Here is a 16,597-nt window from a genome sequence, read left to right as displayed (position 1 = left end):
AAAAAAGGCACCAGAGTCAGAGCTACTACAGTAATGATATGCAAAAATGAAAAGCTCAGCTGTGTAATAAAAAAAGTTAAATAGCAATAAGATGCCCTAAAAATAACTGTCAATCCAATGCCCTGAATGTTTATGTTCAGCATAAATGAGGGGGGGAAATATTTAGTATGCCAACATAGCACTTTTCCAGATGGATTTTAACTTTTAGACAAGAGGAAGAATGCAGTTTTCTAAGACAGCTTAGATAGGAATCAAGCTAATCTTTCACACAAAACATGAACTGAATAACACTCAAGTTGATACTTAACAACAAGTGTTGTTAATTAGGAAAAGTCAAATTATCTTCCAAATTTAGGTTCTCTCATCTCCACAAGAGAAGCAATGGGAAAATATATATGAAGGACTTGCACAATAAAATTAAATATCCCAGAAATATCCCATTGTTTTACAGCTTGTAAAAAATACAAAACTAGGGCAAGATTGGCAATCTGTTAGTCTGAGATGCTAAGATGGGGAAATGCCAGAGCCCCACTATAGATAAATAAAGGCCCAAATCACATGAGCCGGTGCACTGAAAAACATCAGACAGGGGCAGCACATCCCAGAACTTGATTCTGTCACCCGCCATGCACATCAGTTTATGCTGTCATTATGTTTGCTTGGTCTAGTAAAGAAAATAGAGGGATCACCCTCTTGCCTGGCATCCTATCGTCCTTTGAGGGGCACAGAAGCTAAGGGGACAGACGCAGAGCTACAATGCAAGAGGAATAGCAAGGAAACAGAAGTCTTTTTTCAGTATACGTATGCATGTCACTTGCCACTAATTGCACATCCGTAATTTGCAGTGACCCACAGCAGTAATGTGCCCGAAAAATCAGTTTGGTAGCATTCGCTTTATTATAAAGAAATAAAACAATAAATGAGAACATAAGAAGGGCATGCTGGATCAGGCCAATAGCCCATCTAGTCCAGCATCCTGGGCTGCATACACACTATTATTATTATTATTATTATTATTATTATTATTATTATTATTATTATTATTATTTTATTTTACTGCATTTATATACTGCTGTATATCTGGAGGTCTCAGGGCAGTTCACAGAACAAAATCAAAATATAAAACCACAAAATATATAATCAAAATAAAAAGAACAACCCAATAACACCCCTCCCCCCAAAAAAACACATTTCAAAAGGGCATAGGATTTCAATCAAATCAAACAAATGCCTGGTTAAAAAAGAACGTTTTTGCCTGGCACTTAAAGGTGTATAAATGAAGGTACCAAGTGAACTTCCTGGAGAGGGGGGGGAGTTCCATTTAAAGCACATTTAAACCCAGGACTCTGCTCCCCCATAAGAATCCTGGAAATTGTAGTGCTAGTAATAGTAGTTCTGAAAGGAGGTAACGCCAGATCCTGGGAGTCTTGGGAGAAGTTATGTGGCTCAAATGTATGGTTTGCATGCAACCCTGTTCTCACATTGGCCAGCAAAATGCCCAGCAGCAGCAGCTGAGAACAGTATTCTTCCCCAGTCGCTATTCCCAGCGACTGGAATTCAGAAACATACCGTTTCCAGCAGTGGAGGTAGAAGAAAGGGACTGGCTCGTATCCATTGAATTTATCTAATCTTTTAAAATCCATCCAAGTGGATGACCATCACTACCTCATGGGAGTGAATTCCATCATTTAACTACGTACTTCTGCCTATTCTGAATATTCCAACATTCAGCCTTACTGAATGTCTTGAAGTTAAAGTAATTTTTCAAAAGGTAAAAACTTTTCTCTATCCATTTTCTCCATACCATGCTTAATTCTCCACATCTCTATCACATTTGCTCTTACTTGCCGTTTCTCTAAACAAAAGCCCCAATTGTTGTAACCTGTCCTCATAATGGAATTGCTCTGCCCCTGTAATCTTTTTGGTTGCCTGCCATTTTCTGAACCTTTCCCAGCTTTACGATGTCCTTTCTGAGTGAGGTGGCCAGAACTGTACACTGTATTCCAATTCAGGTTGCACCATAGATGTGTAACATTATTTCAGTGATATTGGGCTGGAAGAGGTCACTACAAAGGAAGGACATACGCTTGCTGTGTCAAGTGAAAGTAACTCACTAGCAACACCCAGAAAATTATCCTCTTAGAGGTAGCTATACAAAGACGCTTTTCACCCTGTCCAGATTACAGGTCGATAAATTTACATAAAAGTTAATGATAGATCTAGAAGCCACTGAACATTTTACCAAATGTTTGAGCTGCAACTCATAGGTAGGAATTATGCCAATCCAGTACATATCAGAGCAAAGTACAGATTGTGAGAAAATATGCCTTTAAAACAGGCAGAACTGAAACCTGTTTTTGTCTTCCCCTTTTTTTCACTTTACCTCCCATTAATTAACAGGCAGAATGACCAGTGGTGAGGGCTAGTGAGGCCTGTGGTCCAAAACAACTGGAGGACATCAAACTTGGGAAGGCTGTGCTGTAGAAGAGTTGGAGAAGGCCTTCTGGTCACCTATTCCAATGCTCTGCTCAGCGTAGAGAATCCAGAGCTTAAGACATCCCCAAAAGATGTCTAAGTCTAGTCTCAGCTTTAAGACCTCCAGCACGGGAGAGCAAATCACTCCTCCAGCTAATTGATTTCATTACTGAGCTATTATTTCTGTGAAGATGCCTCTCCTAACATTTAGGCACAACTCTAACCCTCTCGTAACTTAAGCCCATTCAATCTAGTCATTCCCTTTGTCTTCCTCTGTGTCACTAAGAGCCAAAACTATTTGAAAACATTCTCTCTTGCTCATACTTCACCTGCTTAGTCTTCTCTGGGCTAAACATACCTAACTTCTTCACTCTTTCCTCCTAGGATTTGTTTTACATATCACTCATTTCTTGCCCTCCTCTACCCCGGTTCTGCTTTGTCTATATTCTTAAAACTGCAGTGCACTCATTTTTGTAAGTCACTCTGAGATTCATTTTTCTGAGGGGAAGAGACTAATAAATATAACAGTAACAATAGCAATAGCAACAATAGCAAACAGTAACAATATAACAGTAACAATAGCAACAGCTTGATACAACACTTGAAGCTGACTATGCTGAATGCAAACAAAAAGTTATATTCAAGCCTTTATTGGCTTTAGTCTGCCTATGCTAATTATACTCTGGTGTTACAAGAATCACACTCTTTTTGCCAGTTTTTGAGAAACGCTTCCTGTGCTTCTCTGAAAATGTGTCCCCATGACCATACACAGTTTTGCTCAAAGTGCTTCGCACAAGTCTAATACAATCACCAAAACCCATAATAAAAATTAGATCTACAACATAAACACTAGGAATTAACTGCTAATTTGAAATATATCAAAAACTGAACACTTCATATAGAATGTCCCAGGTTCAATCCCCAGCTCTCCAGGTGGGATTCTGAATGCCCCCTGCCTGAAATCCTGAAGAGCTTCTGCCTCTCTACTCCGACAATAATCAGCCAGATGGACTGATGGTTTGACTCAGTGTAAGGGAGCTCCCTATATCCTTACAAAGCTTGCCAACAGTTCCAATTAACAGTATACAATACCTTCACATCCCAAAGTAGCCACAAAGTTGGTGGCATTAGTGCCTATCACCTGCCATAACATTTATATCTTGACCTTAATGTCCAGAAAGCCCCTTCGGAGTTTTTCTTGCAGCAACTTCCTTGTGAAAACTGCAGAACAGGACAAGGCAGGTGGAAAGGCAAACACTGTTGTGGTTAAACAAACTTAGGCTAAGTTTTACCACAGATGAAAAACTTAAAACAAATCCTTATTTCCTGATGAATAGCCTTTGGACTATAATGTAACTTAAATAGAAAACTATCTTTAGAAAGATTTTTTCCTCCAAAAGCATTTTATTTTAAAAATCTGATTTAAGCAAAAATAATAATATATATAATTGATTTTTATCCACCCTGATATGCAGCATCAGCAGAGTTGTACCTAGGCTCCCTTCCACCCTTGACAAGGAGATGTATCAGCGCCCGTCCACCCATCTCCAGAAAAAAACACCATGATGTAATTCAGTCATCACAAATGACTTTTGAACTGGGCATTTAACAGCATTCTACTCAAAAGTAAATCCAACCAAGTTCCGTGGGGCTTACTCCTATGAAAGTAGGTACACAGGACTGCAGCCTAAATATGGCAAGTCAGAGGCAGGAACTTCTGACAATACCTCACTTGCCTTTTCATTTATTTGGTCAAGAAGCCAGCAGAAAGGCAATAACTTGGAGGTTGCACCCCAGTGCATCCTTTACTCAGAAGTAAGCCCTGCTTAACTCAATGGCCCTTGCTCTCTGGGGTAAACTTGCAGTGGTGCACGTGCTGGAAATTGGTCAAGCCGGGAAAGAAACCAGGAAAAAGCGACTTGGCTATCATAAATTAAGAGCCTTGCCTGATGTTTCTCAGTTACAACATCAGCTGAAAGGCTACTCTTAGGGCAAGCAAGGGGGATCAGAGGGTGGGGAGAAGCCCTCACAGGGACAGGTAAGGGGACCCTGCAGCTGCTGAGACAGCCCAAACAGGCATCCAGATTCCTCAGCTGAAGTTCCAAGAGAGGCACAATTTTTGCGCCTTCCTCCTGGCCTGCACCCTTGGCAAAGACCAACCCCTAAGTACTACTCAGAAAGTTTGCACACCCAAACTTTGGCCTTGTTCAGAACTTGGATGAATGCATGAGGCTCAAAGTAAGATTGCGTGTGCTCATGTGTTCAGTATAAGGTTTGAAACAGCCCCATGTGTACGACTGGAAATGCAGCAGGCTCTTTCCGTGCAGTCGGGAAACAGGCACGTTTTGCATGCACAGGTGCTCTTTTTAATCCTGTGCAATGAATGTATGGTCAAGCATATGCAATCCCACTTCCACATCCTTGACTACTATCTGAAATGGGTTCCTATCACTGGCACTCACTTCAAAATCTGTTGTATTTAAATTCTTTTTTACTGTAAGCTGCCCAGGGAATTGTAAATAAATAAAATGTCCTCCACTCAGTGAAGTGGCTTTAATTCTTGGATTTCCTCTGCTGCCATATAATCTCTTCAGCTGCTAGCACAGTTCATTGAACTTATTCTTTACAGTGTTTTGACAGGGTCCACACACTAGGAATGCAATAGGATGTGGGGCAATTATAGGAAAATCTGGCAAAAGTTGAGCAGAACTGTTAATACTATTCTGGGCAACCCCAATCTCTGAGCAGCAAGAGACTCCAGGGTTTCCAATGTTTACTCACTGTTTCGTTTCCTTGGAATGAAGGTCAACTGAGCCTGTGGTGTCTTTAGGCTATATGGTTTTATTTGCACACATACACAACTTGAGCATAGGATGGAGGGGATCAAAGAATTAACACTCCAATATATCTTGCTTCCCCATTAGGTGTTCAGGGAAGCTCCAAGTCACACAAACACCACTCTGGAGATTGTTTTTCTACTTTACAAGGTAATGTGGCTTCCAACTACATAAGCAGGGGTTACTTCCCTTTGTCTCTATGGCAGCAGGGCAACCTTGTCTGCCAAGTTCAGTGGCTTCTTCTAATAGTTTCTAAACCTTCCATACACAGGATCATATGATTGGAAGGGTCCCATGGGTATCATCCAGACTGACCCCCCAACCTATAACACTATGTTTAATTTTGCACCAAAACTGGGCCACCAAGACAGCAGTAGCAGAACAACTTCATCAAGCTTCCTTGCATCTTAATACAGACACCATTTTTATAATGTTCACTGGTCACCAGTGTGCTCTGAATGTCACTGCCGGTTGAATCAATTTCAAACAAATAGTCTAGATTGGACATTTCAGGGCTATTGCTCACTGTAGAGGCCTTAGTGGGGTTTCCTAGCTCCATATTCCATGGTTACTGTTGATCATTCAGATATTTGTGTATCTGTAATTTTCCCTGGGGGAAGGACTAATACTACCAGTGAGGATGGGTTAAACATGCCTTCAGTTAAATTCAGAATCTCCTGTTTTAAAGTTTAAAACCCACAATATCAAGAGATCTGGTCACAGATCTCTTATGTCAGGTGTGTGGTCAGGCCCTCAGATCCATGGAGGAAAGTGTTTTCTCCTAGATGGAAAGCTGTAGGTTCTACAAACCAAAGGTAACCCATATTTATAGCAATGGAATTGAATGAAATCATATTGACAGCAGTGGAGGTGAATATAAGCTCCATATATTTCAATAGGGTTTACCTGCTAATAGTTTTTGATAGATTTGTGCCAGCTGTTCTGTTCCCCTGTCTTTCTGCTTTCAAACTGTACTTTTCTTGTCAATGCTAGTAGACAACCATGTGGAATATTATGTAGAAAGGTGCTGTATCTCCCTAACCCAAATCAATTATTAAATGAGACATCTCTGGTTGAGTACCAGCCATGTAACTATCAGATTTGTTCATCTGTGGATCTATAATGTAACATACGTGAAACTTGCTGTGCTATATTTCACTCATGCTTGTGTCTAAACCTCTAGGAAATTTTGTTTAGGGGAGTATTTTCTGTAGAGCCCTATAATACAGTGGACCCTCCAGATGCGAACTTAATTCGTCCCGGGGGTTCGTACTTACCCCGAAAAGTCCATATCCGGAGGTGCCGATTCTGCACGTGTGTGGCATGATAAAGTGCTTCTGCGCATGCATGTGCAGCAAAACCCGGAAGTATACACTTCCAGGGTTGCTGCGTTCGTAACTCGAAATTACTTTACCCAAAGGTAACATAACCCGAGGTACCACTGTATATAGTTAGCAATCCTACTAGAAAGTATGCTAAATACCTTTATTAAGGTTTGTAAATGCAGTGTTTAAAATGTTTATGTACTTACTGTTTTAAATTGTGTAATTTTATAATAAGTATCTTCCTAGTACAATGTTAATTCTATCCCTTCCTTTCAACATTGTTCCCTTTATCTCTGGGATTCATGCCAGCTTAAACTAAATAGCTGTCTCATTATTTTTTTCCCTAAAGTGGCGTTGGATAAATTTTACAATACTTCCATCACAATGGAACAAAAGTCATTCTGTTTTGTAAAAAACACAAGTGAAAACTTACTATTTTTTTTGCCAGTCTTTTTTCTTTAACAATCAGTATTAAAGGTTCCCCTCCTCCTTTCTTTCTGCTGTTCCTGCCGTTGTTGTAATTTGTTACGTGCATTACGGCCACTCTTTATATTGCAACTTTTACAGATGGAGAAGTGAATCCTGCAACTGGCCCTTTCGGTTTTGAAAAGCAGATTACAATAAATACAAGAAAGCCCCTTAAAACAGAACTAGGCACCCCCTGCTGAAGTGACTATCTATCTATCTATCTAGCTAGCTATCATCTAATCTCCAATGATGTTATTTACCTGTTTATTATGCTTGTATCTCAAACTCCCTCTGGAAAGCTCGGGTTTCCTGGTTAGTAACTTGTCCAGGTTCTGGCCAAGCTAAGACTGACTTGGGAGGGGCAATAACCTTCGTTGTTAAATGAAGAATATTTGCTCCTCCCATCAGAAGTTTTCTAATTCTTGAGTTCAGTTTTTATTTTGACAAGGAATAAAATTATACTGTTTAAACATATTCACCATCATTCAACAAGAAAGATCTACATGCAGAAACAAGATTTCTGCACACTGATTTCTACCTTTTCGGATTGGAAATCATAAACAGTTTAATGCACATATGCACTGTATTGTTCAGGCAAGACTTAATTGCTAGATGTCTCTCTTGGTGCAAACTGGGATTTACAACCCCATCTGGGACGTCTAGCTACATTCTATCTTTTATTCGTTTGTTGAAGACATTTATATATCACTTAATTGTTCGCATTTCATGGCAGTGTACATAAAAACAATCTACAGAAAACAAACGCAGGACAAATACAGGATAATAAAACATTAAAACTTTATCATAAAACCTGGTCTGCTGGAAGAAGATAGACTTCGTCATGCACCTGAAGCTAGGAAGGAGTGTGCCTGTCTAATTTCAGCTGGGAGGGAGTGCCACAGGCTTGGACACAGCACACTGAATGCACATCTAGTAGTTATGAGCTGTGCCTCTAAATCATTGGGAACCACCAACAGAGATTCCTGCATAGATCTTGGTAATTGGGCCAGGATATAAAAGATCAGGCAGTCCTTAAGATCTACTGGACCCATATTGTGGAGGACCTTGTAAATTAATATGAGAACTTTGAATCTGGCTACCAGTAATGCATGAGCAGCTAGTGCAAGCTTTTAAGCACTGCAGCTGTGTGCTGGCCATGGTCTGTCTCCGTCAGCAGGCTAGCTGCTGCATTTTGCACCAGTTGTAGCTTCTGTGCTGGGTGCAAGGGTAACCCTGTATAGAGCACATTGCAACCATCAAGTCCTAAGGTTTATTTATATATTTTATTATTGCATTTATAAAAAGCAGCCCAGTAATATCACCATATTTTTCCGTGTATAAGATGAGTTTTTTTGCTATAAAAAAATGGGGGTCGTCTTGTACACGGAACATGGGCATCTGGAGGAATTTTAAAAAATATTTAAGCATGTGTCTGGGAGTTTGGCTTGGGCAGGCTGAGGCGGTCCCTCCTGCTACCACCCCACCTTTCTCTCTCTCTCCCCCCGGCTGCATGCTGGCGACTGGCTCACCTCCTGAAGCCCCCGCTGGCTCGGCCACCGGATCGAGAGCAGCTGCCGCTGCCGCTGCGAGCTGCTTCAGCTACCTCTTCTTGCCCTTCTTTCCTGTTTTTCCTCTTCCCCTCTCAAACTCCCACACTGCCCCCAGCCCACTCACCACCTTCCTCAGCTCAGTTTGCTCGATGGCATGGCCCAGATGCAGGGCAGCTGCTGCCTTCCCCCAGCTCTTCCTTGACATCCTGCTTGGGAGCCTGCTTCCCCGCAGCAGCAGCTGCCACCGAGGGGGAGTGTGTGGAGCCCCAGTCACTGCCTTTGCTTCTGCACCACAGTGCACTGCATGCACCTCATGCTGGAAACTTTGAGGGCAATTGCCCCGCAAAAGATCAACAACTTGCCACCACCAATCATCCAGATTTTCACTTCTATTTTAAGGTTTCATTTTCTTAATTTTGGGCTAAAGAAATAGGGGTCGTCTTCTACACGGGGGCATCTTATACATGAAAGAATATGGTATGGTGGCTTACATGATACTATTAAAAACACAATATTTTAAAGCACCCCAACTTCCAGAATAAAAGCTGCTAGCAAATAGAAAAACAGAACCAGTGGTTCAAAACACTAAACTTAGTTTGTAAAAAAAAGGACTGGAAGACAAAACCTGGCACCCAAATGGCCTTGAAGAAAATACAGTGGTACCTCATGGTTTTGTGTTTTAGTGTAGTTTTCTGATACAGTGGTACCTCGGGTTACATACGCTTCAGGTTACAGACGCTTCAGGTTAGCTAAAGTGGTACCTCAGGTTAAGAACAATTTCAGGTTGAGAATGGACCTCCAGAACAAATTAAGTTCTTAACCCAAGGTACCACTGTATTGCGGCCCTCTTGAGGGAGCACATTCTCCCTGGCACCACCTGTTTCACTTCATGGGTCCTCTGAAGAGGATCTTAAGGTTTGGATAAGTATATATGGGAGTAGATGATCTTTCAGCTATCCTGGTCCCAGCTTGTGAAGCGCTTTAAATGTTAAAACCAAGACAATGAATTTGGTCCAGAAAGACTGGGAGCCTGTTTAGCTGTTAAAACACTGTTGTGATATGTTGAAATTGCCAGCTCCCAGTTAACAATTTTACAGCACTGATTTGAACCAATTGGACCAAGGCAGTTCCATGATGCTATATTTTAGTTGCATTAGACTAATAAATAGACTAAAGGTCACTTTGAGTTTACATATTGTTTTTAAAAAGTGACCAATATGTCCAATAAATAAAAACATACAGAAATAAGGGCATGGCTGAATTAGATGGTTTATTTCTTCACACAAGAAGCACAAAGGAGTGAGGGGGGGGGGAATCAGCCCTGAAAATATTTCCCTGTTTATCACACTGAATGCATGTAGCAGAAGTTGAAAGTTTCATAATGGAGTGTGGCTAACCCAAATGCACCTTCTAAAAATGATGCATTTGATGTTTCACTTCAAGCAAACTTCTACAATGTAGAAACAAACATGATGCTCCTTTGCCCCAGTAGTGAAACCTGAATTCTGTTTTGCATTCAACAGTCTTAACCAAATTAAAGTCTGCACAAGAGTGGTACAAAAGACAAGCTTGGGTCCCCCCCCCCCCATGTCCAGCTCCCCTTCCCTTCCCCCCAAACTGTACCATACTGTTATTAAAATAAAAATATTCATGCTTCTTTCAAAATGAATAAACTGCAATATTGTTGAGACCGAAACCAAGTAAAGAAATTATGAAATCCTTCCAAGCATTTAGTTTTGTTTTGTTTTTGCTCAGATTTTGCTATAGGGAACTACAAGGAGGAACAACCAAAAAAGGAATGACCACAGACTTGCACAGAGAAAAAGGAATGGCTGCAAGAGGGGGTTTTTTTTGCTTTGCTTTTTGTAGCATGTGACCTTATTGCTTTTATTTATTTACTTATTGAATTTACATACCACCCTATACCTGGAGGTCTCAGGGCAGTTCACAGAACAAAATAAAAATATAAAACCACAATACATATAATCAAAATAACAACCCAATAACAGCCCCCCCCCCCAAAAGAACATTCTAAAAGGGCATAGGATGATGAACCGAAGGCCTGGTTAAAAAGGTTCAGGAAGGTAGCCATGTTGGTCTGACGCAGTCAAAATAATAAAAAAATTGTCCAGTAGCACCTTAGAGACCAACTAAGTTTGTTCTGGATATAAGCTTTCATGTACGTGCATACTTCTTCAGACATTTTCGCCTGGCGCCTAAAGGTGTATAATGAACATGCCAGGCGAGCTTCCCTGGGGAGAGCATTCAATAGGGAGCCACTGCAGATAAGGCCCTTTTTCATGTTGCCACCCTCCAGACTTCTTGAGGAGGCACAGGAAGAAGGGCCTCAGAAGATGGTCTCAGGGTCCAGGTAGGTTCATAAGGAAAGAGGCGGTTCTTGAGGTATTGCGGTCCTGAGCCGTTTAAGGCTTTATAGGTCAAAACCAGCTCTTTGAATCGGGCCCAGAACCTAATTGGTAGCCAGCACAGTCAGACCAGGATCAGTGTAATATGCTCAAACCGTCTTGCTTCGGTGAGCAACCTGGCAACTGAATTCCGCACTAACTGAAGTTTCTGAACTGTCTTCAGAGGCAGCCCTTTGCAATAATCTGACCTTGAGGTTACCAGAGCATAGTCAACAGTAGTTAAGCTATCCCTGTCCAGATAGGGGCTACCGATCAGAAGGTTGGCGGTTCAAATCCCTGCGATGGGGTGAGTTCCCGTTGCTCTGTCCCAGCTCCTGCCAAGCTAGCATGCCAGTGCAAGTAGATAAACAGGTACTGCTGTGGTGGGAAGGTAAAATGCGTTTCTGTGCGCTCTGGTTTCCGTCACGGTGTCCCGTTGCACCAGAAGTGGTTTAGTCATGCTGTCCACATGACCTGGAAAGCTGTCTGTGGACAAATGCCGCTGAAGCGAGATGACCCCTGCAACCCCCTAGTTGCCTCTTACTGTATTTTACTGTTCAGGGGTCCTTTACCTTTTTTCACCCTGGTCCAATGTAATGCCGGGGTGCCAAATCACCCTGCCATTCATGCACTGCCCCTTGTGGCTTTCTTTCTGGTCCGATTAATGCCTGCTGGGTATGGGCTCTTGCGTCCAGGGGTCCTTTATCTTTTTACCAGTACGTTTCCGAGCACAATTCAAAGTGTTGGTGCTGACCTTTCAAGCCCTAAATGGCCTCGGCCCAGTATACCTGAAGGAGCATCTCTACCCCCATCGTTCAGCCCGGACACTAAGGTCCAGCTCCGAGGGCCTCCTGGCAGTTCCCTCCCTGTGAGGAGTGAGGTTACAGGGAACCAGGCAGAGGGCCTTCTCAGTGGTGGCGCCCATCCTGTGGAACGCCCTCCCATCAGATGTCAAGGAAATAAACAACTATCTGACTTTTAGAAGACATCTGAAGGCCGCCCTGTTTAGGGAAGTTTTTAATGTTTGACGTTTTATTGTGTTTTTAATATTCTGTTGGGCGCCACCCAGAGTACCTGGGGAAACCCAGCCAGATGGGCAGAGTATAAATAAATAAATATTATTATTTTTACTTATGGTGGCGGGGGGGGGGGGAGAGATGTACCACTTCGCTCTTGCCCCCCTTCCCCCCACGTGAATTTCTTCAGCCGAGCGACCCCCTCAGACAGGGCTGGATTGAGGTTTGATGAGGCCCTAAACTACTGAAGGTAATGGGCCTCTTTATATGTCCAGCTGTCCTTTGTCAACAACAAACTGTCACTTTTTTGTGTTGAATATATGGTAATTTATGGACCTCATAGGTATCTAAAGCTATTTGCACATGCAGAATGTAGGCACCCTATACAGTGGTACCTCGGGTTACATATGCTTCAGGTTACATACACTTCAGGTTACAGACACTTCAGGTTACAGACTCTGCTAACCCAGAAATAGTGCTTCAGGTTAAGAACTTCGCTTCAGGATGAGAACGGAAATCGTGCTCCGGCGGCGCGGCAGCAGCAGGAGGCCCCATTAGCTAAAGTGGTGCTTCAGGTTAAGAACAGTTTCAGGTTCAGAACGGACCTCCAGAACGAATTAAGTACTTAACCCGAGCTACCACTATATCTAGAAATAAGCAAACCATTGATGTTCTAGGCTAGGAGGCAGGGCCCATGACTTACATCACAGGACCCTGCGCAACACAAAACACTGTTGCTGTGTGTAGGTTTTATTTTATTTATTTTTTTATCTTATATTTTGGAAATGTACATCCAGGGTTTTAAATTTTATTGGGGCCTCAGCTATAGCTAGCTTAGCTTATACGTGAACCCGGCGCTGCCCTCAGGCCCCGAGCCTTGGCTCCCTTCGTTCCCATACCCTTCCCCCCCCCCCCGTCCCTCCTTCAACTGAGGGAGAAGAAGCGCCTCTTACCTGAGGGGAATGGGCGGGAAAACTGACGTGACGTCTCTCCTCAGGAGACGCCGCGGCCTTCCCAGGCCGGGGTGAGAGGATAGAAGAGACCCGGGGCTTGGAGACCGGCCGCCGGCCACCTGCCTGGGCGAGGCTCGACCCGCAAGCCGCCGAGCCTCCTTCCTCGCTTGTCGCGCCCTTTCCGCGAAGCAGCAGCCCGAGTGTCCGCGGCGGCGAAGAAGGCCGGCCTGGGCTCTCTCGGGCCACGCCTGCCGGGCCCCGCCGAAGGAGCCCCGGGTCCGTTCAGGATGACTGGAGCGCCCGCTTCCTCATTTTCGAGTTTCCTCAGCGGCTGGGTTTCGGCAGAGCGGCACTTCCTCGTCGGCGCCAAGGCCAGCTGCCTTCATTTGCTTAAGAGCGGTTTAACGGGGGGCGGGGGGGGCGGTGTTCGGGGCTTTCGGTACCCCGAGGGGGACGGAGGCGCTGGGGAAGATGGGGCCCGACCCGGTTGCCGCTTCCCCGGCGCCTCTGCGCTCGGCAGGAATCTCCCCTTCCCTGCCCTCGCTTTTATTTCCATGCCAAGTTAAAAGCGCAGCTTCTGCTTTTTCCGCGCACGCCGTAGCGATTGGCTCCTGCCTGGCAGCGGGGGTTGGGCTAGATGACCCCTGGGGTCCCCTTCCTAACTCCGTGATTCTATGATTTCTCCTGAAATCTGGTGCTTCTTAACGTTGAAGTCATGGAGTGGGGTGGGGCGTGCAGCTGCACCCCCCTAAATCAAGTGAATAAATAAAAATACTTCACTAAAAATAGATACAGTGATACCTCGAGTTACATACGCTTCAGGTTACATAGGCTTCAGGTTACAGACTCCGCTAACCCAGAAATAGTACCTCGGGTTAAGAACTTTGCTTCAGGATGAGAACAGAAATTGTGCAGCGGCAGCGCAGCAGCAGCAGGAATCCCCATTAGCCAAAGTGGTGCTTCAGGTTAAGAACAGTTTCAGGTTAAGAACGGACCTCCGGAACGAATTAAATACTTAACCGAAGGTACCACTGTACATATTTTAAAAATATTTATGCTTTTCAAATTCATACATTTCACTAATTTTACAATTTTATTTTCCTTCGTTAAAATAACAGGCGATCCCCCAAAGCCTTTTCCCCTACGTCCTGCTACACAAAATAATTCTGTAAGGAAACAGGGGGATTGCCCTGCCATTTTCATGGATCGCTCCAGAAAAATATATGGGCTTCCCCAAGGCTGGGCAGATGTCAACATGACAGCGAGGCACTGTATTTAGCTGGTATTGTGTCTTCTAGTAAATGTTGGAAGTCTTTTATAAAAATGATGGCACTGCAGGATGGCTGGAGCAAGTAGGTAAAATCAACACTTCGCCTGGCCAAGGGAACGGGGAATAGTAAAAGCAATATAACAAAACATCTAATCTTACAATCATGTTAACGTTTAAACTGACTCCCTTCCCCCTCTTTCTGCAGTTGCTTGAATTCATTTTGTTCATATGCAGCCTGTAGAACATTCTCCTTCTGGTGATAGTCACTAGTATATGCCCTGGAGCATACCAGGAGAGTTTTAGGGGGGAAAATGTGTTCTTTTTTTCAAAAGGGATGTCTGTCAGTTAGACTGAGTATGCCTAAGCCCTTTGGATGCCCATATCTGAATGGAGGAAGTAGGCTGATGAGTTGGGAGTATATACATATGCGGTTGCTCCCGACAATACTGGGATGCAGGTGATCCTGACGTCTAAACCACTGAGCCTAGGGCTTGCCGATCAGAAGGTTGGTGATTCGAATCCCCGCAACGGGGTGAGCTCCCGTTGCTCGGTCCCTGCTCCTGCCTACCTAGCAGTTCTAAATCACGTCAAAGTGCAAGCAGATAAATAGGTACCGCTCCGGCGGGAAGGTAAACGATGTTTCCATGTGCTGCTCTGGTTCGCCAGAAGTAGCTTAGTCATGCTGGCCACATGACCCAGAAGCTGTATGCTGGCTCCCTCGGCCAATAAAGCGAGATGAGCGCTGCAACCCCAGAGTCGTCCACGACTGGACCTAACGGTCAGGGATCCCTTTACCTTTACATATGCAGTTACTCCTGACAATACTGGGTTGACCTATCACACTGTGAGACCACCTCACACTCCTCATGGTGTTGGACTCAGCACTTGCCATCAGTCCCAGCCAGTCACGGATGATGGCAGTTAGAGTCGTACATCCCTGATCTGGAAATTAGGAGAACACACACACACACACACACACACACACACACACACCCTTTGGACAGGGACGCGGACTTATAAAAAATATTGGGGGGGCCCGGGAAAGCTCATGAATAATAAATAAGCTCATGAATATGCAAATAAAGTGGCGCCGCCTCCTCGTGAGCGAATAGGGGAGAGCGTGCTGCGCCTATTAATCAGCTCCAAAGGAAATTGGGTGGAGCTTTTGCTCGGGAGGGAGGGCAGGAGGCATGCAGCCCGCCCCTCCCTGTGCATTTTGGGCTGGGGGAGGGGCGGCGATGGCGCTCTGCTGGAGGGGCGCCGGAGATTATTGGGGGGGCGGAGCCCCCCCAAACGAATTTTTGAGGGGGCTCGGGCCCCCTCAAGCCCCATGGAGTCGGCGCCTATGCCTTTGGATGAGTATAATAGATTGTTTATAGTTAAAATGTGCCTGCCAAAGCATTATATCTTCATGAGTGGCCTCATCCATTTTGCTATCTATGTGGCAGCTTCCTTTGCCTGCGTGATAGATAACTGAGGATAGCACAACCTTTCAGATTTTCAAGGAAGTAATGGGGGACGACGACTGTATTGTTAATTTGGCAATTGTCCTTGCATATATATGTGCTTTCTAGCTAATCTCAGCCACAACAGCAAAGAACATTGCTCCACGCTTCAGCTACTCTTGGAAATTAAGGTTTAGTAGGTATGCTACCCCAGCTGCAGCGATTTCCCATAATGCCAGGGCATTCCCAGCCACTCCTTCTTTGCAAAGGTGTGAGTGAGGGAAAAGGTAGATTAGGTTGTGCAAGAACTAAGGACCTGCCTTTTCCAAATTTCCCAATAGGCAGAATTCCCATCCAGCAGGTTGAGCTGCTTTCTTTCTCCCTTGGATATTGTGTAATAATTAGTAATTTGAAAAGTTAAGAGTGCAACAAGCAGGATAAATCTACAGTGCTGGAAATGAACTGTTTGGGATGAAGAGACTGAGGCTGTATCCCTATGGGGGTATTATCTTACACAATGAGTAGCTCAGATCTGTTTTTTCCATGTGCACACAGGGGCAAGTATGTCCACAGATGAGTGTTTTAAATGTTCTGCATCTGAATTGTAAGCCAATATTTCCCATATACACTAGTGGGTGGTTCTTGATGGGATGTCTCTATGTGGCATATGCATGTCCCATACATTCAATTACATACCTACCCTCCATTACCATTAAAAAAAAACAGTCATGCATTCGGGTATTTCTTTACCAATGTGTACACACTTTCACATCCCCATGAATTGTGCAAGAGCAGGGTTGTGGGGCAAGGGCAATGATCTGTTATATGCATGCATACTGGAGCTGTTGATTCC

General features: G+C 43.9%; 1 protein-coding gene across 3 annotated transcripts in view; it reads right to left on the bottom strand.

Moving 5' to 3' along the window:
- Nucleotides 1-13,749, bottom strand: part of SYK (spleen associated tyrosine kinase) — a 36,475-nt gene extending 22,726 nt beyond the window's left edge. For 2 of the 3 annotated variants that reach the window (XM_081930596.1, XM_081930598.1), the window contains exon 1: nucleotides 13,030-13,749. The gene's annotated coding sequence lies outside the window, so the exon portion shown is untranslated. Of the gene's footprint in view, nucleotides 1-7,365; nucleotides 7,426-13,029 lie in introns of those variants that run through there. The other variant, XM_081930597.1, reaches the window with a different exon arrangement.
- Between the last annotated feature and the right edge of the window lie 2,848 nt (nucleotides 13,750-16,597).

Source organism: Podarcis melisellensis, assembly GCF_964234715.1.
Source record: "Podarcis melisellensis genome assembly, chromosome: 11".
In the NCBI taxonomy this organism is placed as follows: Eukaryota; Metazoa; Chordata; class Lepidosauria; order Squamata; family Lacertidae; genus Podarcis; species Podarcis melisellensis.
This window is presented reverse-complemented; position numbering and strand designations above follow the sequence as displayed.